Raw genomic sequence first — 22,827 nt, 5'->3', positions numbered from 1 at the left:
TTTATTGAATAACCGTGTTGATTGATTCACAATCCCTTGGCTGTAGGAAAGGCACACGGGAGAGCTAATGATGGCCAGCCAAGTGTGTCCATCCCTTCATTGCTGCCCTGGGCAGGAGTTGTAAACTACAGACCTACTCTCCCTCGGGCATCCAGAGTCCCCAGATTTGTCCTGATGTAGCTTTGCTTTTGTTTATCACCTGTAAACTGGACCTAAAAATGTACTTTACAATTAAAAATACAGACTTCTTCTTCACACATTAAAAATACAGACTCAGTGAAACTGAGGAAAATAGTTACACTTTATTGTGTCCAGGGATGTAATGGTCATTTTGCCTATTTGAAGTCAAATTGACACAGTCTCAAGACACATTTTATTATTCCCATTTTACAGATGAAGAAACTGCAGCTCAAAGAGGTGAAGTGACTTGTCCAAGACCTAGCAGGTAGTGCAGTCAGGGTTCAAACCCAGGTCTGTCTGATTCAATAGGCATTTCTTTCCACCTGAATCAACAAAAGATTGTGTTTGAGTGTGCATATGCGTGATATGTTTTATATTTATATCTATATAAAATTGGGAGCATATGTGGATAAAGGCTGGATCAAAAAGTTAAACATAGATTTCCTAGATGATCCAGCAACTCCACTTGTAGGTATATACCCAAAAGAATAAAATACAGGAACTCAGATGCTTTAATACCAATGTTCACTGCAGCCTTCTTTACAGTGCCCAAAATATGGAAACAACCCAAATGTCCAATGAAGAATGAATGGATAAACAAAATGTGGTATATACATGCAGTGGAATATCATTCAGCCATAAAAAGGGAGGACATTCTGATACTGCACATGCCATGTGGGTGAATCTTAAATACATTGTGCTAAGTGAAAGAAATCAGTCACAAAATGACAAACAGTGTATGATTCCACTTCTATGAGGTACCTAGAATAGGCGTGTTCATAGAGATGGAAAGTAGCATAGAGGTTAACAGGGGTTGGGGAAAGGGGAATCGGGAATTACTGGGTTACAGAATTTCTGTTTTAAATAATGGAAAAGCTTTGGAAACAGTTGGTGATGATGGTTATATGAATTGTGAATATGTTCAATGACACTGAATTGCACACTTGAAAGTAGTTAAATGGTGAACTTCATGCTATGTATATTTTACAACAATTTTTTTAAAAGCCTAACATCATAAAAAGAGTCAAATCGACAAAGGTGTGACTTCCTGATCTGTCACCTATCTGTATGAACGGGGCAGTGATTTAACATCTCGAAACCTGTGGTTTCTCATTTTCCCAGTGGAGGTGATAATGGCTAACTCCATAGGGAGGTAGGATGTGACATATCCGTGCAGGACTTAGCAGAGTGTGAGTACTCCACAGTGGTGCTCACACCCAGCTACCGTCGTCGCTAGCCCCAAAGTCCCACACCCAACCCTTCCACGCACGGAGAGCGAGCATCACTCAGCACACGCTGGGGAATGACCCACTGAGAGCGGACGTCTCGTTCTTGGTTTGGGAGAACTTTTTCCAGCAGAATGCCGACAAAGAGCCTGGTGTTTGAGAAATGGGGCTGTGTTAAGTTAAATGAGCCCTTTTTGAATGCCAGATGGGAACGGAAAGCTGTTTGAAACCCCAATGGTCTTTTTCTTGTTGATTTTCACGACTGACAAAGGATGTGGCCACCACACAGGGGGGCTGCCCAGGCCTCCCTGTCGCCAGCCCCATGGCTGCTATTAGGAAGAGAAGAGATGCTGGAGCAAAGATCCATAACCCTTGACAACAGGAGGCTTGAGACAGGAGCCTCTGAGCAGGCCTTTGGGCATGGCGTTGCTGAGGTGACGTACTCATTACAGTTCTCGGACGTTCCCTTCAGCTGATGAGAATCATCCGCTGCCTCATGAGTCGGGAAATTGAGTTCCACAGTGAGAAGTGGAAGGCACCGACCACGTTGGAAAAGCCCCACAGAAAACATTTGAGCACGTCTATTAGACTGTGTGACTCCTGCGTTCCACAAAGGGGATGATCAGTTCCCCCTCCCCGTACATACTAAATCTGCTTGCAGTGCACACTAACATATTTTCAGACAAGGTTATGCCAAATTCTTATGGATATTGACTTTAGCTCCCTAATAAAGCCCAGCTGTAGACCTGGAAACTTACCCTTTGAACATGTGGAAGCAACTCCGCAGGCTCCCTCCTTTGCTGGAGATACATATGGCCCCTGAAAAATAATGCGCACTTGTGTTTAACCCTTTGGGTCTTGACAGGAGCTGTTTTTTGGAGTTGAGCATTAATTTATTTAGTGGTTCCCTAGTGATCTGTAGGAGTGAATATACCTCCTGAAAGTCACCCTCAGCTCCCTCCACATCCCCCAGGTGCCATTCGGCAGTAACACCTTAAGTAATGGCTAAATATTCCCTTTTTGAGTGTTTGAGTGGAAGTAAATAGGTTTCAGGTGGTACTTAGGGTCAGCGCATAATATCTATTCACGATATGAAAAGTTAATTAGCCACTTTGTATAAAAACACAGACGAATCAATCACTATAGTCCAGCTACTCATAGATAACTATTTTGGAGTACAACTCTCTAGACTTTTTTCAATAAACGAATCTCAAGTTTCATCTTTCACAAAAGTGAGATTACACCGTACGTGCTTACTCTTTTTAAACCTTTATCGGATACAACATACTGTGAGCTTCTATCCCCAGAGTATCCTTACAAATGGCTACTTAGGTTTTATTATGTGAATTTCATATATTTTACTGGACTAGTTTTCTACTGTTGGACTTTCAGGTTTTAATCCCATGTATGAGTTAGAATTAGGTTCAGCTTTATTTACAGAAAACTCTGAAGAGCAGTGTGGCTTAGAGATGGCCATCACTCTCTGAAGAGCAGTGTGGCTTAGAGATGGCCATCACTCCCCTCGAGCCAGGCGGAGCCGGCTGCTGCGGCTGGCAGGCAGCAGAGCCCCTGGCAGCTTCTGCCGGTGTGCTCCCTCGCTCTTCTGGGTAACTTCCATCCGCAAGGTCACTTCTTGGCCCGAAATGCCTACAGGAGCTCTGATCACGTCCAAGTTCTAGGTAATGCAGAGGAGGAAGGGAAGAAAGGTTGAAAGGGCTACTCCCCAGATAAGCCAGCCGCCTTAAATAGCCTCCCTCAAGTCCAATACAACACCCCCTCTTCTGTGCTTGGGCAGCCTGAGCGGCAGGGCGGCTGAGGGGAGTCAGAGCTTCACTACCGGGGGGAAAGGGGGGGACAGGATGTCACAGTGGCTGGTGGTTTCTGCCACACCAATTCTGCCCTTAAAATCAATGCTGTCAGCTGTCTCTTCTAGCTAAATATTTTGACACATCTATGATTATTTCCTTAGAATTTATGTCGAGGAAATAATTGTGTCAGGCCAAGGATAAGCTCGTTTAAAAATGTTATCTATTTTTTGTTGTTATTGCAAAAACAATGTATGCTTGTTGGAAAAAACCCAAACATGGTAGAAACACACTGTTCCAATACATAGTGCCACTCGAACTGCTGTGCTAACCCACACTGATTAGCAGTGTGAAGAGAGGGCGGTTTCCTTGCATTCTTTTTTTTTAATTAATCCTCACCCGAGGACATGTTTGCATTCATCTTTGGATAGAGTGGGAGGGAGAAAGGGAGGAAGAGAGAGAGACACATTGACTGGTTGCCACCCACATGACCTCAACCGGGGGGCCAGGGACAAACTGCAACTGAGGTACGTACCCTTAGTGGGAACTGAACCCGGGACTCTCTGGTCCGTGGGCCAATGCTCTAACTGCTGAGCCAAACCGGCCAGGGCTCCCTGTATTCTTACCAGTTCCCTCTTGTCCTGTTGTTTTATCAACAAATCTGATAAGTAAAAAATATATTAATTTGTACTTCGATTTCTCACCAATTGCCTATTGAAGTCCTTTGCCTATCTTTCTAGGTGCTCGCTTGAAAAATAATTTAAAAGGATTCTTTCTATATTGAATATTTACTTGATGGTTATCATGTATTCTAATATTTTTTCAAGTTGTCACTTGCCTTTAACTTTATTCTCGGTGTTACTGTCATAAAATTTAAAAAGATTATACACTCAAATCTATCTTTTTCTTTAAGGCTTCTCCAATGGTGTAAGTGCTAATGCTTTCTAAAAGAAACAAACAATTTTTATTTTCTTGGGGAAAGTGGAAAAGTTCTGTGTTGGATGTGGAACGAGAGCCCGTGTTGAGAAGCAGCATGTTGCTGAGGCAGGGATCCCCCCCCTCCCGTCTCCCAGCACAGAGCCTTCTGCCCTGAGACCACCTGAGTCTGCTCACCAGCGAAGCAGTACAGGTGAGCTTCACCTCTGCAGGTCAGGTTTCCGAGGGCTGGTATGTAAACAACGTATTTGTCTTACTAGAATTCTATTTTTTCTTTAACTTACATTATGCCTATCTTCAGGGAAATATTTCACAAACTAGACAACTAAATATTTATTAATTCAAATTGTGCCTGAGAAGTAGTATGGAATTGTGGGAAGAACATGAGCCTCGAAGTCAAACAGCCTGAGTTGAAATCCTACCAGCACTTATTGCTGATGGATCTAGGCAGGTTATGTAACCTGGATGGGCCTCAGTTTATCTGGGTAGTTAAAAGGATTAGAAAAGATCGTCGACGTCAACGTTAAAGCACCTGGCACCATAATTAGCTCATTGTGATGGAGACGATCCACAGATGTTTCCCTAAATCTGCCCAGAAACAAAAGCATTTAAGTGTATTGGTAATTGATATTATCTTTGGTACTAAGAATTCCTTTACAATGCAAATAATCACCTCCTTTTCTTTTTTGGTCATTCATGTTTTCAAATGTTAGGGTAGCCTAAATATAACCGGACCTCCCTGGCCTTCCCTGCTCCTACCTCTCTGCCATGGGGCCAGCCTCCTGTGTCCCAGAATGCCCTCTCTCCTCTCCCCACCCCCAATGTCAGCTCCAGTTAATGGGAGGTGAGGGTGAGGTGTGGCAGATGGGTTAATACGTGTTACCTAAGGCCAGACAGCCAGCAAGTAATTGTTTCCTTCTCTTGACTTTTCAGACTCAAATTGTTCAGATCTCTTAGACTGAATAGGATCTTGAACGTTCTTGAGGAGGGGCGTCCAAGAGTTTGTTCATGCCCTGGTTGGACCTGGAGAAAGGGCTTGTGCAGAACTGGCCGTCAGCGGCGGAGCTGAAACCAAGGCTGCAGGTCCAGGTACCCCTTTCCGCCTTCCGAGTCCTCTGTGCCGATGACCTGACACAGTGAGTCACTCACAGGTTTTAGCATCAGAGGTCAAGACGTCCATTAGTTGCAGCCCTGAGAAGAGCCATTTCGTATCCAAGGGGAATAATATGCCAGATGAATAGGGACATTAGTGATTTTAATTTGCTATGCACTAATTTCTCTTGAGAAAGGTAAGCGGACTTTTTAAAGCCACCAGCTGGCAGATTTCATTCTGTGCTATTTCTGAGGTCTTGGCAGAAAGGCTGACTCTCCATCCCAGATCTCCGAGAACTCCAAAGTTCTGGTGCAGGGTGTTCCTGTGAATTAAGATTTTGACAAGCATCAACAGTATCTGGGTGATATGGGGAGGAACGGGACACATGGTGAGCTGCTCAGGCCCCGAAGTCCACCTCAGCTCCCAGCATACAGGCTCATCAGCCAGCAGCAGAGGAGTCAGGAAAGCCATTCACAGGGTTCTCACTGCGGAGGTGGGTGTGGAGGGAGCGTGGAAGTGAGGCCGGCTGCAAGTGGGTGGCCTGCCACAGGCCAGCAAGGCTCTTGCAGCTGCGGAGAGCACTGTGCATAAGTACCAATCACCAGTCTCCACCTCGGCCTGGTAGGTTCTCTGAGTTGACAAGCAAAGTAGCTTTAATGATGTCACCTGTGGAATTCCCGGACCTGGGGCTCCCCGCAGGAAGTTCACGCAGCACACATCTGTGTGATAAGTGGGTGGGCTGTGGTGCAGGTGGGAAAACCGGTTCGACCCAAATATTTATTAGTAAATTTATAGTTGAAAAAAATTACTCTGGCACTAGCAAAAATGTCCTCTGGCTGTCCTCTGGAATGCCCATGCAGTTTGGTGGGTAGAAGGCTCTTGGAAAAGATCCAGAGTTCATGTTCGCTCTGCATTTCAGAGAGGGGCCTTCTGACCCCCTTTCCCTTTGGATCCCTGTCGCCCATATCTTCACAACGATGGCCGTTAACCGAGGAGCAGGCGTCCCAGGGCCTGCGTTGGGGTTCTGACATTTCAGGTGTGTCCGATGAGTCAGCGGGGCAGGTGACCAGCCTGTGTTTCTGGACATGGGCACAAGAGACTTGCTCGGAGAGGAGGCTGTATACCTGGGAAGAGGTGGGGCCCGGGAGGCTAGAATGGCCTGTTATGTGCCTCAAGCAGGGGTCCTCCCAGGGGGCCCTGGACCTTGCCTGAGTCCTGTGGAGGGGCCGCAGGCACAAACCAAGCAGTAGTTTGCGCCAGGACCACGGCCGTGGCCGCAGCAGCAGAGTCCCTCAGGGCCTAGGGGGTGAGGACAGCACAGAGTGGGCCAGGGAGGGCCACGGAGAGCTGCTTTGACGGAGTGAGAACTCCGGGAGCCTGGCTCCGTCTGGGCTCAGAGGGCGCCGCCCTGGGACACAGCCCTCGGGCACAGACTGTGGTGTCCCAGCATGGTGGGGATGAGTCTGGCCCTTCTTTGGCTTGGTAGAGAGTTGACATCAATTAGTGGCTCAAATAGAACCACAGGGCTGTTTGTGACTCAGGCAAGACACCTCAGCGTCTCTCGGAAGTAACCAGTGACCTGGTGTGGGTTAGGAGCCGGTGACGGGCGCCTGGGACTATGACTAGCTCAGCGCCTGGGGAAGCTCAGGCTCATCTGGATTCACTGCCTTCAGGACAAGAGCCTCCCAGGGTGTGAGGTGCCCTGGCAATGGTCATGGGCTCTGGCGTTCTCAAGTTGTCCTTGCGTTTTACGGCCCCTTCCAGGGCTGCTGGCTCTCGCTCGATCGCCGCTCTTCCCCTCCTCCTACTCCGCCCTTTGATGTTGCTGTGGATGGTTCTCCTAACTGCTCGTTCCCGTGCCCTGACTCAGTTTCTCACCTCCGAGCTGGTGCTTCCTCTTCATTGTGGATCTTCTGTGTGGGCGTGAAAGAAAAAGTGACGTTATGATGAAAGCCAAGGACAACAGTTTAGCACCTACAGACCTTAGCCAAGGCCCTGGGGTCCACCTGCTCTTGGACAGCCCTCCTGTGACATCTCCACAGACCCAGTGATGTACAGGAACAGAGCCCTGGGCTGGCAACTCTGACTACCTGGAACCCTGTCTCTCCCTGGGCTGCGTCCAGTGGGAGGGATCAGGTCATCTCAGGGGGCCGCTGGTTTAAAGTGGCCCCTTCCACTCCCCAGGGACGCCATGGGAAGTAGGGTATATGTATGGGAGGGCCAGTTAAACTAACTAGAATGAGAGTGGGGTGGAACCTTCCAGGACCGGGAAATGGCAGCAGGGACAAGAGGGTCAGGACAGGTGACCCCTGGCTTTGTGCTGCTTCTTCAGGCCCAAGCTCAGGCCTGGGCTCCTGGCAGGTGGGTCAGCCCAGCCCCAGTAACGGTGGCAGCTGAAGGACCCCCAGGCTCCAGGGCTGCCCTCTGGTGCAGGTGCAGAAAGGCTTCCAGCTGTCCTGGGTCTCCCGGGCACAGTGCCCACAGCACCCTGCTGACTACAGACTGTGGCTACCCTGGTCATGTTGATCCTGTAGGGGCCCAGGGTGTCCAGCAGATAGTCATGAAGATGCCAGCACCTATCCTGGAACAGGAACGTCCCAGAGCTCTGCTCTGTGAGGTGGGCATAAGCCAGGACAGGCAGGGTGGTAGCGGCAGCAGCCTGGGTGGGAGGTGGATGCTGGGCAACAGGGTGTTAGAGACGGCCCAGAGCCAAAGCCGTTGGGTGTTGTAGGCAAGGGTGGCTGTGTGACAGTGACCCATGTCATTGGAAGCCAGACTCTGCCAGCCATTGCCACAGGCTGGGAAGTGATAGAAACCCAGAGCCCATGGGCTGCAGTGCCTGGCCGGCCACAGTGTGCCCTCCATCAGCACATGGGCTGCCTGTTCAAAGCCAGGATGGGTCTGTGGAGCTGCTCGTGGGTCCAGGTGAGGGAACCCCTGCTGTACTCAGCCCATGAGGCTGCCTGATAGGCTCAGTGGTGGCCCCAGTTCCAAGCCCAGTGGATACTACTCTGCCCAGTCCAGCACTGCCAGCCAGTGAAGCCGGGTCCCAGGCTGCGGCGGATCTGGTAGGCAGCCCGTGGTGGGATCAAGGAGCACAGCCTAAGGGGTGCTCCCATTGTGAGCTCTGCCCCTGGGTCCAAGGTGGGGACGGAGGCTAAGCTGTTTCTTGTAGAGGAGGGTGATATTCTGGCCATGGAAGCTCTGGCCACGGTTGGCTGTGATGGCCGGTGCACACGAGGCCGAGCCCTACAGGGGGCTGAGGTTCGTTCCATGGCATGAAGAAGGGGCATTCAGGGACCTGCAGCAGGGGCTGGCCACACCCCAGGCACAGGGCCTCCCCGAGCACCAGGGCCGGGTCCAGCTGCACGGTCACACCCCAGGAAGGGGAACGTGTGAAATCCAGGATCTAGGATGCTGGCGTTGGCCCTGCACAGGTCTGGATGTCACCCTTGTGGATCTTGATGCCAAACCCATCCCTGCCCAGGTAGGGAGCCTCTTCTCTGTGAGAGTCACACTGGTATTGGGCTCCTCCAAATAGTGTCTGTTGCTCCCTAATCTTCTTACAGGCTCCCCATTCATGGTAATAGGACATGTGAACAGTTTTTCAAAGTGTCTCATGAAAAGCTCTCTGCCTGCTAGTAGTAAATAGGATCACCTCAAATTGCTCTGCTGTTGGAGAATTCTCTAGTCATACCCCTCTGCTTATGGCTCATTTTCACATTCATTTAAAAACTTCACATTCCCAACTCTTTCGCATTTCTCCCTCCCGACTGGAATTCCGTGAAACCATCCAATACTCTCTTTCAGGTTCTCCTTAGGGAACAGAAGCAGTAGCTTCTGTTTGTTTAAACTTAGAAAAATCAATGACTTCAAATTGCAAATTCAGTTAAAATTTACTTTGCAATAATGCTGTAAGATAATATTGCCAGAGTTTGGAAGCAGAAAGCAAATGAGGCAGGAAAACAGAATAATCGGGAGGATGCTAGAGCAGGATGTCTGATTAGTGAAGCACAGTTACACGGAATAAGTGCGATGTCGATTCAGTGTAAAAATCACTCACAGATGGGCAGGAGAGGAGGGTGCTCGGCTATCTCTCCTTTCTCATTTCTATTTTTCAATCTATTCCCAAGTTTTCTGAACTATATTAGTTTTTTTAAAAAAATGCAATTCTGATTGAGATGATTGATATTACATGCTCCAGTCTTTCCTCTTCAGAAATGTATTTCTTCTGAGCCCCCGCTGCTCTGTGTCAGGTCACTCATGAGCCATTTCTCACTTTCTACGTGATGTTGTAGGTATTTGTTGTGTTCGTGTCTTCACTCCCCTGTTAGATTGTGAATTTATTGACAGTAGACACACACCTGTATATGCTTTTATCAACTGAATTCCCTAGAGGCGTGAGTGGGTGGAGTTCTTATTCTAAGAATCTGATCTTGGTGACTCTGAGATGGACAATACATACTCCATTTATATCTAATGATTTTTGGAGAAAAATATGGATGTGTCTATTGTAAACCTGTTTTTCTTAGTGACATATTTATTTATGGATCTTAGAGAATATGTCAAATTTACACACACACACACACTCTGAAAGGAGTGGCGATCCCACTGTTCCCTGTGGGAGGGGAACAGATGTGTCTCCAATTCTAGCATTGAGTAGAAAGAAGGCTTCTATTCCTAGAGGGCTGGGAATGACAGTTCTCAAGGGATGAGTTTGGAGACGGGGGCCTGTTCTCAAGGGATGAGTTTGGAGACGGGGGCCTGTTGGTGCTGAAAGACAGGGACCACCTGGGAGAAGGGAGAGCTGGATGTGGCCCTGGTTGACCAGTAAGCCCTCCCAGCTGTATTTGTCCACATGAGAGAACAAGGGAATACAGAGATGGTTCCATTTTTGCCCCCTCTATTTACTTTTTGGTGCTTAATAAATTTGAATGTGTTTGAGGACTCTTCACCTGGTTTTTAGCTTAGCTCTTTCAAATTCAAGGATTCTCTGGAAATTTTGTTGTGTATGTGAATTTATAGAAAGAATCTTGGGTATTCCTTTGGCACTTTGTGGAAGACCAAGCTAGAGGAGGACTATCTAACTTAGTTGGAGTTATACACTCTGTTTTGTTAGTTTCTTAGATAGGCAGTAGGTAGAGCCGGGGTCAGATGCTCAGGGCCTGGAGCCAGATGGACTTTGGATTAGGACTCCGCCACACACTTGCTGTGTGGAGGCCCACTTACCACAAAGCTGGTAACAGTTCAATTCTAGGGTGACTGCCTTCCCAGAGGGGCCCTCGCTAATAGTCAGTGAAGATTACTGTCTCTTTCCAGTCTGCCTACATCTTGGTCTCTATTTACCTTGTGTAGATGGCACTGGAAAGGCCAAGGGTGTTTTCAGGATCTGACGAAGGGCAAGTTCAGTGCCGAATATGCCATTTTGCCCTGGCCAGGTGGCTCATTTGGTTGGAGTGTCGTCTGTACATCAAAAGGTTGAGGGTTTGATTCCCAGTGAGGGCACATGCTTAGGTTGCCGGTTTGACCCTCCTTTGGGGTGCATGGGGGACACAACCAATCGATGTTTCTCTTTCTCTCATATCAATAAAAACATATCCTCAGGTGAGGATAAAAAAAAGAATATGCCATTTTAACTGCAACTTGAAAAGTCATTTTGGAATGTGTCAATAAGACAAGTGAGGAATTAGTCTTTTTATTTCAACAAGGGCGAATTATACTTTTTTTGCATGGTCATCTTTAAAATTATTAAAGAACTGAAAGAAAATTCATAGAAAGATAGAAACGTGAAATGGAAGTGACAAAGATAAACAATGAAATCAATAGGCACTGGGAAGCAAATCATAACAAAAATTTTCAGATCATTTAAACTCATTAATTAACAGAAAGGGTAATTTTATTTATTCATTTTGCAAGAAAGGAATATTGATTAGAAATAACGCACATCACCTGGAGCCACGATAATCCAATTAATGCAGGGGAGTGAATCTGGCCACAGTGGGAAAAGATGTAAACTACTTGCTGATTTGACACAGAACAAAGATAACATGAAATCCATAATCCACATGAAGTCACTATAGTGAGGCGCACAGGTTCGTGAGTGTTGTCAACTCAGGGATGTTGGTTCAAGATTCATCACTGACAAGAACACTTGAAATGCTGTGAAATCTTATGGCACAGAGAGGAAAGAGACTTGAGGGACAATCCTAAGGACTTACTTGATAGCATCTGTAATGAGTAGTAGAGCTGAAGTATATTTCTCCAACTATTAACAATAAAAGCAAATTTTGATCAGCCACAGTACAAGAAAGATACATTATCTTTGTGTTCTCTTTATATAAAAATACGTGGCCCCCCCAAAAAGGTAGGAAAAAATATGTCAGGCAGATGACAAAAATTCCTGTTATTTTCCCAATTTTTGATGTTTGTAATACTTCCACATTTTTAATTTGTTGCAATTTCTTTCCTCATCCCAAGTCATGGTTTTCAACCAGTGTGCTGTCAAGAATTTTTAAAACATGCAATATCTGACTATTTAGTCGGGGGCAGTGACCTCTTTTCCCTTAGATTGCCAAATAGAAAAAAAATGACAATAGCCAACACAACAATAGCCGTCAGGTGTGCATCCTCTGTCTTGAACCATAAGTATATGGGTCATACAACAGACTTGCATCTTATTGGTCACATCGCATAATAGGTTGCATCTGATTGGTTACTTCTTGGTATCAGAAATCCTTATATACAAGTATAGGTACGTGATATTTAAAAAAATGTTTTTATTGATATTTTAGAGAGAGAGGAAGGGAGAGAGAGACAGAAACATCGATGTGAGAGAGCAACTTCGATCAGCTGCCTCCTGCACGCCCCCTAAAGGGGATCAAGCCTGCAACCCCGGGCATGTGCCCTGACCTGGGAATCAAACCCTGACCTCTCAGTCCATGGGACGATGCTTAATCCACTGAGCTACACCAGCCAGGCATAGGTACCTAATTTTTTAAAAAGTTGCTTTGGAGTAAGGGTGTGGGTAGGTAATTACTATTATTATTATTATTTTTGGTAAGTCAATCAAAATTATACCTATGTTTTTGTCAGATTGGCAAAAAATATATTTCTTGGTGTGCTGCAGAATTTTAGTAATTAGTTTATGTGTGCTATGAGATGGAAAAGGTTGAAAGTTGCTGTTCTAAGTAAATATTCACTTACATACCAATGGAGTTTTGCGTTCTTTTCCTTAAAGCAGTCATTCTCAAATTGTATAAGTTTCAGGCTCCACAAACCCTGGATCTGCCCCCATAGCTAGGTGACCCTGAAGAAGTGATGTGCAGGTCCTGAACCTACTTCCTCATAACAGACTGGGGATTGTACAGGTTACTGGGTATTAGATCAGGAGGTTTAAATGAGATAACGAGGATGAAGTATTTAGCATAGAATCTGGGACGTTGTAAACAATCCTTATTAGTATTATCCATTCATTCATTCCATGGACATGTATTAGCTCCTGAATGTTCCGGTACTACAGATTCAGCAGGGAACAAGATGGAAAAAGTCTCTGCTCTCCAGAAACTTATGTCCTAGTTTATTATAATTATTTATTGTTGTTTACTATTCTCATTATCAAGTCTCTTTGTGCTCCTGCTCTTTCGAAAAGGGTTCTGGCACCTTATCTTTTTCAAATTAAATGAATTAAAGTTAATTTGTTGTGAAAATAATGTGCCACCATTTAGATATGATATGATGCTGCAAAATCTGAGTTGGCAACCGGTGACCATTGAAGTCCTGAGTTTGTGATCTGACATTCTGAGGGTCATGATAGAGACAGAGCAGCTGGGCAGGGAGCTCATCACAGTAGCCTGAAAGAGTCCTGTGTGGTGGCTTTCACTCCTAACTTTCCTGGGAACCTCAGGGTGGAAGAGACCTCTTGGAACTGGGATCTGAGCTCACTCCCTTCTCTATGGGGCTACCTATTTTCGTAGGGTTTTCTGGGGTAACCCCTCATTTTGCAAATACTGTTTTCTGCACTAATAGCTTCCCAAAGTACAACTTTCTAAAGCTGGAGAGGGGTCGGGAAAGGAGGCAAGCATGCATGATTCTGAGGACCAGAGGGTTGGTTTTCCACATGGATTCTTTGAGTCCAAGCATCTGCTGAAATGTATTTATAGGTTTACAGAAAGGGTCTTGGTTATTCTATAGCAGAAGCCCAGTGTACTGGCTTTGGTCCAGTTTTTGAAAGCTGAAATGTTTGACTCTTTTTGTTTTATTTTAAGAGGGTGCTATACTGGTGGGATCAAATGAGGAAGCAAGGAGGCAGTGAGGTTTTTTGATTATAGATGACGTGGTCAGAAGTCGGAAGATCTTTTGGTCATTTAGTGGCAGATGCATTCAGTTATTCAGAGCCCAGAATCTCTTCTTATGCTGTGAATCTGTTTTGACACCTGACATCTCACTAATAGGCTGCCGGTTCTGGGTGCCTCCCCTTGACCAGACCCAGGTACAGGCTGTGAGCCCTCAGGGCAGGAACTTCATCTGCTAAGTCCTGGCAATCCGCAGGGCACCTAGAACTTCGTAGGTGCCCGGTAAATATTTCCTGAATGAGTGAATATAAGTAAACAACATTTTTAAGATGGAGAAGGAGGCCTCTCTACCAAATACGTTTGTAAGGTGTTTATTTAAGGCACACTAAGGAAGCCTCTATTAAACAAAATTTACTTCAAAAAGAAATGTGTTTTGAGAGTAAACCACTTTCCATGTTGATATAGAATAAAGTGCTTTGCAGCTCTAGATGCATTTCTGCAAATGGGAAACATTTAAATATGTGTCAAGGTAATTGAGCTGTTGGTTAGAAGTCAGTATAGGCCCATAATTTAACCCTAACCCTAGCCCATGGGATTTAAATCAAAGAGGCTAGGCTCTGAATCCGGCTCTGACAAGTACAGGCTCAGCAGTCTTGTCTAAATTACCTAAGCTCTGAATTTTCTTATCTATATAATGGGAATAATAAGAATAACTTCCTAGTGTTGTTGGGAAGATTAAATTAGATAATGCTTGGCACAAAGTAAGCGCTCAATAAAAATTTCTCCCCCCGCCCTCACTTGACCTCCTCCTTTCTTCCCTGCTAAATGACCTGGGCTTTGGTGATTTCTCCTGCTCACTTCCTCAGCTGATCTTCCCTGGAAACAAGTTAGAGTCTGGGAAACTTTCTGGAGGTCTCTGCTCAGCCCTACCTGACAATAACATTTTCGCATAACCGTTGAATATTCAAGGAGGAAACACATAAAGAATTCTATCCCCGCATTTTACAAAAGAGTCTGGCACTTGTATTTTTGCTCATTTAATTAGTGGCCATTCCTTTCCCATGCCCATCATGCCCCCAGGTTGGATTTCACCAGCATTTCAAGGCCTCTGGGATTGCTCTGTGCTCCTCATCCTCCTCGCAATGCAAGCCTACTTTTATTTTCCTTTTTAGAGATTTTACTAGGTGAGAAATGGACACTGAAGACAGTTTCGGAAGTGCCTGGGCCTTGAAAGTGACTGACTTTTTAAAAGCTATTAGTGACTTACAGAAGCCAAGCAAAACTCACCCTTCTGGAGAGAACCCACAACTCTCTTTTAAAGAAGCCCTTTATCCTGGCTCCTCCATGACAGTCCAAGGTCAGGCTCATTCTTGGTGGTGGCTCGATTTTGCTCATTTTGTACATTATTTATGTAACATTCGGGTTGTGAGGGAGTGTGGCTGCAGATGATTCATAGGCACAAGCAGTTGGAAACAGATTGCAGAACCCAGCTCCTTTACTGGGGTGTCCCCCACCCTCCGCCCCCCAAGCTGCTTCATATGCTACGTTGTGCTTGCCCTGCAGTGCTGCTCAGGCTAAATACAGCCCTTGGCTCCCCCAAGCCCCCACGGAGCAGGAGGCACACTGACCCTTTAGAGAGTCAACCGGCAGCAGATTCTGGGGACATACCCACCTCTCAAGATGGAATTCTCATGAAAAAAAACCTAAACCATAAAATAGCATTAGAAATTCTGAGTTATGATGACTACTTCAGTGCCTATTTTTTGAAATATCAAGTTCTTAAAAAAAACAACGTTTCTGTTGCCCCTGCTTTTCTAGGCTGTGCCTGGCACCTGCCCGCCGGGCAGCCCGATGCCGGGTAGGCATGCTGCTTTCTCATGGCTAAACGGCAAAGGAACCTCTCTTCTCAACTTGATTTTGGAGGCTCGGTGGGTCCAAAACCTGATGGGGAGGCTGGCAGGCTGGAGACTCAGGAAGGAGTTGCAGCTCGAGACCACAGGCAATTTGGCAGAAATCCATCTCGCTCAGTGGAGTCTTGGTTCCATGAAGGCCTTCGACCATTTGGACGAGGCCCACCCACATGACGGAGGGCAATCTGCTTTATTCAGAGTTCACTGATTCAAATGTTAATCTCATCCAAAAACACCCTCAAAGAAGCATTCCAAATAACGTGTGACCAAATAGCTGGGCACCATGACCCAGCCAAGTTGACTCATAAAATTAATCATCACAGGTACTAATGATGTGGGGTCTATAATTAATTATGAGTTTAACAAATCCAATGAGTATTTAATAAATGTTTACTGTGTGCCTGTGTTTATCCAATGGAATAAAGCAGTTAATAAACAATTGACCCTGCCTTGAAAGGGCCGACGATCTAGTAAGTGGCCAATGAGCAGGTAAGCCAGCCAAGCGTGCCAAGTGCCGTGGGAGCACCATCAGCGGGGTGTGCTCACACAGCAAATGGAGCTTTCTGCACGCGTCGTCTTATTCAGTCCCCACAGCAAATCTGATGGGCAAGCACTGTTGTCCCTGTTGTACAGATGAGGAAAATGAGGTTTGCAGAGATCAAGTGAGCTGTTCACATAGTAAATGCAGAGCCCAAATCAAGTCCTGCCTGATGCCCAAGCCCAGGCTGTTGGTGGCTTCACCTTCTCACTCATGCCCTTGTACTGTGGCTTCTCCCGGACAGGAGCGCAGAAGGGGAGCAGGACAGTGCGAGCCTGAGGTCAGTCTGGAAGGTGGACATCAGGAGAAGTTGGGGAGAGCCCCGCTGCTCCCTGAGACCCACGTGGCCACTTGCCCTGGTGGCACTTACTGAGCCTCTGGGATGTAGGTGGCAAACAGGCCACCAGCGTTCGCCTGGAGTCTGCAAGTCCATCTTAGCACTGTCATCTTTTGAAGGGACAAATGAGTGTGTATGTAGGTAGAGAGGGAAGATTTGAGCCTTTTCCAGGAAAGCCATCTCTCATCCATGCTGCTCAGGGACATACTCTGGGTGAGTGTGTGTACAGACATACATGTGTAATATTTTCAGATTTTATCTACTTCTAAACTGCTCGCAGCAGGGGTGCAGATGGGTCTATTTGCTAATGAGCATGGGGAAGCATGCACCCCACATAAGGACTGCTCTATGTATGTCTAGAGCCAGCTATCCACTATGGGACTTCTTCCCTAGCAGTTAGCTCTGGGCCGCGCGTGGCTATGCACCCACTAACCCTTGGCCTGGTGCCTGCGGGCCAAAAGCCTGACCTTGTCCACCGATGGAGACCCTGTAGAAGTGAGGGAGAAGGGGGTGCTTTACGGAAGTGGCTTTTAGACAGACGGAGGGTGTGTTCTAATTGCATAAGAAGCAGTCTTTCTTGGGCGGAGGTGGAGGTTCTCTAGACAGATCTCCATTGCTGCCCCTGCTGCTTTTCTAAATGCCCCCTGACTTCCACGACGCTTGCTCATGGGTGTGTCGCGCTGCCTCTGGGCCATGTGCTGCTCATACAGAGACTCGGCAATTCTCAGCATCCCCCCTCTCTGTGCAAGTTTACTCTAGTTCTGATGACGCCACCTGAAGGGTCTTGAGCCAGGTAACTAGGACCGTGGTTTGAAGAATGGACAGGTGCATGGTCACCTCATAGGGCCGTGGGGAGACTGGACAGAGCAAGTGCAGAGCAGACATTTTCAAGTTGTGCCCCATGGATGATCCAGCTTCAGGGAACCCATCCAAATGTGTATCTGGGTCTTGTTAGAGCCTACCATTGGGAGAACCGTCTTTATGGCCCTTACCTCAGGGACCTAGAGGGAGGCGAGGCTGGCTTCCTGGATATGCTTCAGGCTGAAGGATTCTGAGGGTAACAAGAAAAACACCGGCTGGGGTCATCTGGTCCCTATGCAGCCGTAGGTGAAATTACTTCCACTGGCTGTCGAATTCATCAGTCACGAGCAAGTACAATCTGGTCTCCAGCAGGAGGCGGGTTATGTGAGCACACTGCTCTGTAGGATGAGATTTTCCCAAGAAAGAACAAAGAGGTTTGAAGTACTACATGGGGAGATCCTTTGCCCAAGCTAGTTCCATGCTGAGCAGAAGGAAGTTCACCTCGGGCATGGGTTTTTGTAGGTGCTGTGCCAATGTCGTTCGTCTCTGCGGAGCCCGGTGCTACCCTGAGAGGCACATGATACACGTGTGTTAGATGGATGAATGACTGTCATTGAGACCAGCCAGAATGGAGGCAGCCTCGACCAAAACAATCCTTCCAACTGTTCACCATGCGGTGTGTGAAACCAAGTTCCTGGGGACAACTATCTCAGGGCACAGAGCTTCTTGGCCTTTGTCACTGGTCCCTCCACACTGCCAGGCACGGAAATTCGAAGCACAGGTTTCCTTCTCCGGCCCGTCCGTCTGCACCCTTGGGACTTGGCCTCGCCCAGGAGTAGCACGTTGGTGGTCACCTCTGCGTTTGCACGTGTCGTCCTCCCCGCTGCCTGGAATGCCTCCCCACCCACCTGGTGGCCTCTCATGTGGTCCAGTCACAGGTCTCCTGCTTCTGTACAGGCAGTGTGGGGTGGAGGGACCCCCAGGCTCCAGAACCAGCCCGTCTGGATTTCTATGCTGGTGCTGCCACTTACTGCCTGTGACCTTGGAAAGCTGCCCAAGTCACCTAAGACTTCTGGACCTCCATTTTTCATCTGGATAACAGGAACGATAATAGTACCCAAATCAGAGGATTGTTATAAAATTAAATTACTGAGTACACATACAGGGACAGAACAGAGGCGGGACACAGTACCGAGTACCTGTCAGCCACCATCTCTCTGTGGTTCCTTTTCTTCACTGCCCATCAGAGCTGTTTTCTCCTTTGTCTCCACACACCACTTTGTTCTGTCTCTTTGCAACTTAGCACCTTGGCTGGCCCACTTCCTTATTCAAAAACTCTCAGGGGCTCCTCGTTACCCACCTAAATGCATTCAAAGCTCCTTAGCAGAATTCAAGGCTTTCCAATTTCCAGGCCAAACTATTTGGACAGCGTATTATTTTCCCCACATTTCCTGAGCCACACCTGATCTTCCTGCCTAAATGTGCTTCGCTCCTAAGCAAGCTCTGTTCCCTCTCACGACTGGTTCAGGCAGGCCCTGTCCTCCCCCCAGCCCCACCTGCCCAGATTCTGCACGTGGCCAGGAAGAGCAGCAGCCTGATGCCAGGGTCGGCCCTCCTTGTTCTGCTGGCTTCACATGCTCTTGGCTTGGTTCTGGAGGTCAGACTCTGCACCTGCCTTCGGAAAGGCAGTACTACTTGGATCTTATGCTGAGGTGCATTTGTACGTTGTAGCAAAGTGAAACCCATCAGCTTTCAAGCTTATAAAAGGTTAATGCTCCCTCATCACCCAAAGTGCCCTGATTTGCTTGCCTCCTTGTGATGCTGGTTTCATTACATCAAATTTGGTTACTTCGAGGGCCAGCACTGGTCATCTTGAGAGATTTTAATTTAGAAAATATGAAGAAGACAGCTTATGCTATAGAGGGGGTGTCAATGCATCTTATTGTCCCTGAATACACATGGCTTTTAAAGTCACCATTTAATGATTCATATGTAGCAGAAGATGCTTATTATCTAATGTTAACTGAAAGAAGTCAGAATGAAAAGTTGCATTTACAATACGATTATGACTGTGTATGGATCATGTGGGTCAGGGCAAGAAGAGGCCGTGGGCAAGTGGCGATGGCTTGATCTGTTGGGGACATGGGATTAGAGACAACTTTTTCCTCTTTTTACTATTGTTCCTGCTATCATTAAAAATGAAAATGTCAGTTAACGATGTTAATAGCTATCATTTGTGATATTGTATCAATAATGTAATAATAAGTGCATGCTCAGTTTGAGCCACAGAGCTCTGCATGATCTCATTTAACCCTGCCAGCGCATCTATGAGGTGGGGAGGTTTAATCCCTGAGGACTGGGGTGAAGGAGAACAGGAGTATCCCCCAGTGTCACAGCCTCCAGGCCCTAGAGTCTAGGGAGACAGATAAGCAGTCTGCCCCATGGCCCCTCTCACTTTATTTTATTTTATTTTTTTGCTCAGGTAGAATGGGAGGGAGAGAGAGGAACAGAGAGAGAGAGAGAAACATCGATGTGAAAGAAACACATCGAGTGGCTGCCACCCGCACAACTGACCAGGGCCGCGGACAAACTGCAACCGAGGTACACGCCCTTAGCGGGAACCGAACCCGGGACTCTCAGGACCGCAGGCCGATGCTCTAACCGCTGAGCCAAACCGGCCAGTGGCCCCTCTCACTTTAAACCTGCTCTCTCAACCGCTGCTGCTTTCTTAGTAAAACCAGACCAAACAACTTTACATGAATCAGTAACAAAGCTTATTATAAAACAAGTCGAGAATACTGAAAAAGACAAAACACTTTAAGATAAAAAATAGTCTGTCGCGTCACCACCCGGGAATCCACAGTTGACCTTTCGGACATACGGTCCAGGCCAAGTCCCCTCAGGGCCGCCACTGAGGTTCTCTCGCCCCTCACCAGGAACTTCTGGTGTGTTTTTTATCTGGGAAGTGAAGAGGAAGGAGAAATACTTGTTCTTAAATCTTAGCCTTGAGATAGAGCCTAGAAAATCACACAACTCTGGTTGTGTGGCAGAATTTCCTCTCTTGACATCTAAGATAAGAATGACTAAAGAATCACGGTTTTGGATGGAATGAGTTGAGTCCACCTACAGAATTAGGCAGCGTCAATTCTCATACTTCTAACTCTCAGACTTCTATGGTCTGGGGAGCAGATATATTCCGGAAACTCTTAAAACCATTTAAACTAAAAACTGAGCTCTAAACAACAGTGTGCACATCTGGAATGAAGAATGGAGACCACTTCATCCTAAAAGCTCTGTAGAACGGCAGAGCAATTAGATAGTACTCAGAGACTCATGGTTTTCCTACACTGTTACTGCTATCAGGAGATAATTCAGACTTTCCTAATACTTTCCTTTGATTAAAATAGTTATTATCTTCCCTATAGTTTAGGTTTATTTAAAAAGAATTTCTTTATTAGTTTAGCAATGATTACAGTCTTCACTGGGCATTCAGTTCTCTCGTACTGACAAACTTATGAAGGGTTTGTGTGATGAGAATGCTTCTGAGCCGAAAGAGATTTATCTTTTATTCATTCATTTATTCACTTTCCTAATAATTCATCCAGTAAATATTTATTGAAAAACAACCATATGGCCCTGGCCGGTTTGGCTCAGCGGTTAGAGCGTTGGCTGAGGTCCAGAGAGACCCAGGTTCAGTTCCCGCTAAGGGCATGTACTTCGGTTGCAGTTTGTCCCTGGCCCTGGTTGGTCGTGCGGGTGGCAGCCACTCGATGTGTCCCTTTCACATCGATGTTTCTCTCTCTCTCTCTCTCTCTCTTCCTCTCTCTCCCTCCTACTCTATCTGTACAAAAAATAGAAAAATGTCCTCGGGTGAGGATAAAAAAAAAAGAAAGAAAAACAACCATATTAAAATATTTTCTTGTGCATTTGTTATAAAATTACAATCAAGGACATTGCCTATTGTGTAGATTAATATTCTATGTATGAAATCCATGTGAAAAACTTGCTTTAGAATTAAGTTCTAGAAAAACTCTTTAGTTCATTTGAGTTATACTGAGCTTTCTCCTTCTGATAATAGCCATTCATTGCTGTGTTTCCCATATTTCTCTGGCTGCCAGAAGGTTCAGAGATACCCTTGATCTTAATCACCAGCATCGTATCAACCTCGTGATTGGGATAGTTAGCACCTTCTCCTTTTTATGGCCCCTATTTTCTGTTTTATTAACCTTAGTATATATCACTTCCTTTGACACTTCACCTCAATTCTTTTTTAGAAAAACATGGGAGGTGGGGGTAAATTCCAGGCACGATACTAGATGTCCTCATCAAGTGCCTATCAGTTGGAACTAGATCAGGGTGATGGTCGCACAACATTGTGAATGAAGTAAATGCTACTGAATCGCTCACTTTAAAATGGTTAATTTTATGTTAGGTGAATTTTACCTCAATAAAAAAATGGAAAAAGAAAAGCGTATCAGTGACCGACATGATAATGATGATGATGATGATGATGATGACGATGATGACGACGGTTCTAGTTGAACGTAGAGTGTTTTCCATGATGGCCAATGGGAACCAAGGGGAAAGCATTTAGAGCATCTGCCTCATTGCTTTAGAAGAGCAGTAATTAACATTGGCACGTGTACAAGGCAGTCACACGGCTGCCTTTGAGAGGGAGAACTCTCTTCCCATCTCCATTCTTTCTCCAGCCAGCTTTAAAAAAATAAAACAATAACAGAGTAGTTCGTTATTTTAAAATTATATAAGCAGAAATGTTCAATGTGGGAAAAATCACAAAATAATAATAATGATAATATACCCATAAAGTCACCCACATTTCCAGTAGTCAGATAGAATCACCGTTAACTTTTTTTAAAAATCCTCACCCAAGGGTATTTTTCCATTGACTTTTCTTAGATGGAGTGGGAGGGAAGGAGAGAGAGAGAGAGAAAAGAAAATCGATGTGAAAGAGACACATCATTTGGCTGCCTCCTGCACGACCCTGACTGGGGCCAGGAATTGAACTTGAAACTGAGATACGTGCCCTTGACTGGGAATCAAACCTGCAACTCTTTGGTCTGAAGGCTGATGCTCTAACCGCTGAGTCAAACTGGCCAGGGCACTGTTAACTTTTTATTTGTATCTTCTAGACTTCTGTATTGATTCACCAATGTGTGCACTCAATCATCCATCTAGCTGCTTTTCCAAAGTGTGGTCCCCAGGACGCATGTCATGATGAAATACATTGAGAAAATGGGTCTCCTCTTGGAGATTCACGATGTGCATTATTATATTCAAAGATCTGAGAAGTTTAGTAGCAAAGAAGTTCATTTCACTGTGATTTATTTAGAGTTTTTCCAATGTACTTGAGCAAGGAATTCTTATTTTCTATAACTCAGGGAACTAATGCAGTTTCAAGGTAGCCAAGGAAGCTGAGGGATACTTGATCTTAAGTCCAAATCATATTTAGTCTATAAAGTTGTACTAGAGAGACTGTCTGAATTGACTCCATGGTGTCAATGTCTCTCCATGTCAGTTATATCCTCCTAAAACAAAAGTTTTAATGGCTGCATAGAATTCTATTGTATGGATGTCCCATGGCCTGTAGAATCAATACACTATTGCTGGGAGTTTTCATTTTTCCCATTTTGACTCTCATAATGAACATTGGGGTTGCCCATCCCCTAAAACACGCCATCATATGAAGCTT

General features: G+C 46.0%; 1 pseudogene; it reads right to left on the bottom strand.

Annotated features, from left to right (window-relative positions):
• Positions 1–7,533: 7,533 nt before the first annotated feature.
• Positions 7,534–21,677, bottom strand: LOC118633523 (annotated as a pseudogene).
• Between the last annotated feature and the right edge of the window lie 1,150 nt (positions 21,678–22,827).

The sequence above is a fragment of the Molossus molossus genome, unplaced genomic scaffold (assembly GCF_014108415.1).
Source record: "Molossus molossus isolate mMolMol1 unplaced genomic scaffold, mMolMol1.p scaffold_m16_p_18, whole genome shotgun sequence".
NCBI lineage: Eukaryota > Metazoa > Chordata > Mammalia > Chiroptera > Molossidae > Molossus > Molossus molossus.
Note: the sequence above shows the minus strand (reverse complement) of the source record. Positions and strands in the feature narration are given on the sequence as shown.